The following is a 2,593-nucleotide window of genomic DNA, read 5'->3' on the forward strand; positions in this document are numbered from 1 at the left end:
GCATCTCCTGGTGTAGGTGTCCTGAAGCGGGGGGAGAGCAATCCTGCAGCAGCGTTCTGCTGTACGGATCACTCTCTGGAGAGCTTTTTGGTCCTTCACACAGCTGTTCCCGAACCACGATGTCATGTTCTGTGTGAGGATGCTCTCCACAGCGCCTGTATAGAAAGTTCTACCTCACCAGTCATTTGCTGTAATAGCAGTTGCTTATTCCTAATCACGCAGCTAGCTGCTCAGTGTTCCGTGATTAGGGAGTAAAGTTTTATTCTTCATTTTCTCTGTTCAATTAAATGTTATTCCTGGACCATAAAGACATGGACGGGCGAGTTTGTTGTGAAGGAACTTGATTGCCCTGCAAAGGGTCCCGACCTTCAATCAATAGAATACTTTTGGTAAGAAATTGGAGCAGACAATGCAAGCCAGGTCTTTTTGTCCAACATCAGTGTTTCACTTCTGAGAAAACTGTAAAAGAAAAATTCTCATAAACACTTCAAGAAACCCTGCGCACACACACTAACACATCCTCCAACCACACACGCCCATATTTTGCTCAATTGCGGTTTATTTCACACCTCAAACATTTAGTAAACAATTAAGCAAATACAAGTAAACAGCAATAAATTACAGGTAGTAAGAAAATAAACGACTAACTCTTTTACGCTGCGTCCGCACCTACACGGATATTTTTGAAAACGCAGCTGTTTCGTCCACGTGTTTCGAATCACCGAAAACTGAGATTTTTTTAAAACTCTTTTTTTTGCGTTTACGTGTGGACGAGGAATACAGAGTTCGTCACGCAGCGTCAAAGGTAAGTGCCTTTTTCCACGTCACGCTGTGGCCACGTTATTGTTTACAGGAGATGAATTGCAGAATGGCAGATAGAGACTAAATACTGTTAATCTGACTGTCTGCAGGTTTACACGCAGTTACTGTCCCTCCATTTACAAAGGCAGAGGCGTCACGGTGTCATTATTTTACTGTAGTTGTTTTTTCCTGTGTAATAATGTTCAACATTGCATCAATACATTTTTCAAAAAACGCCTCTCTGTGCAAAATGGGTCTAAAAACATAAACAGCTGTGGGATCCTGTTTGTCTGTGATTTGAACCGAGGGAACAAATCGTGGCAGGATCAGCCTGATGTTATTTGTATCCAGCTGTAACTTTACTGTATAAAGAGCAAACATCTCCAACATGTCAGTTAGTCATTACAACAAGTGTTTGTGAAAAATCAAAAATGTGGGATCCTGTTCGTCTGTGATTTGAATGGCCCAGCGCTGCTCCCGACTGCTCCCGCAGGGAAAACCAACCCTGCAGGGAGACCTACCTCGGCACCTGTGCAGGTGAAGCCAAAGGGCAGATTTGCTTCACCATATTTTCTAGTCTTTGGCTTAGAATGAAGTTGGTTTGGAAACATATTCAGCGATGCTTCATCTCCTGCTTTGCGTTTCTGTGGGCGCCCGTGCTAGCAGTGTCCAAGCGTTTTGTTTTTTTCCTTTTCATACCGCGCCCCCCCCTGCAATGGCTCTGCGCCCCCCCTAGGGGGTGGGCCCCACACTTTGGGAAGGTCTGGTCTAAGGTTTTGTCCATTTTTAGTTAGTTGCATGCAATTTTGTTTCACTAATAAAGGTTCAGTAAGAAAGATTTATAATCACTCATCTGCTCCTTTCCTGGGTGTTCAGCTGCTAATTTGTTCATCACATCACTATCACTTTCCCATGTTGTTGATCTCAATACTGACATCATTACTATAATCGAATCATCTTCTTGCTTGCTTTTTTCAAGCCAATCAGCCACCATTCTGTGTGGTTTAAATCAGTGCTCTCCATCATTCTCCCTTTCAGACTCTTTTGTGAACCCTCCGTCTGGCTGACAAAAGTGCCTCAGAGCTCTATCCAAGCTTCCATCTTCTTCTTCACCACGACCAAAGTCTAGACTCGTGTCCTGAATCCTATCTCTGATGGGATCTGTTCTGCCATGATAGGTCGTCAGAAACTAATCGCCAAACACATTAATTTCTCTAGCTCAGTAAATCTTGTTAATTCTTCCAAATGAGCCCTCCATATTGAACTATAATATCTAGAAGCTGATTAGCGCATGTGCAAGTCTAATGGCACACTTGTACAAGTGTTACTCTACCAATCTTTGTCTTTAGTTCTCATCTTGTCAGACAAGCTCTCATCCACTTTAGACTACCTTCTGACAGTTTTACCACCCGCATGTTGTTCCCTTCCCAACGTGGCTCTAGGATTGTACAACCAAAGATGATCTAATAGTCATAAAGAACGTGTACTAGACAATAAATATGATCAATAATAGTGCAATAAATAATTTAAAAGAACATTATGAAAAAGCCTAAAAAACCTTTTTAAAATTTGCAGTTGCTGTAGATTAAAGTTTTAATTTGCACCCCTCACTACCGGGTGTATCCTAAAATGCGTTGAATTGTACAAGATTAATCAGGACTATAAGAATCATCAGGAATTTGATGTGGCGAACAACACTAGAGGCCAACTTCAAGCCAACTGCACATGTCAAGATGCCCCATCTCCACAGCTGTCTGCAGTCAGCACAGTAAAGATGATCAATAACAGTGTC

Source organism: Pundamilia nyererei, unplaced genomic scaffold (assembly GCF_000239375.1).
Source record: "Pundamilia nyererei isolate P.nyererei 1_Seehausen unplaced genomic scaffold, PunNye1.0 scaffold00317, whole genome shotgun sequence".
NCBI classification, from domain to species: domain Eukaryota; kingdom Metazoa; phylum Chordata; class Actinopteri; order Cichliformes; family Cichlidae; genus Pundamilia; species Pundamilia nyererei.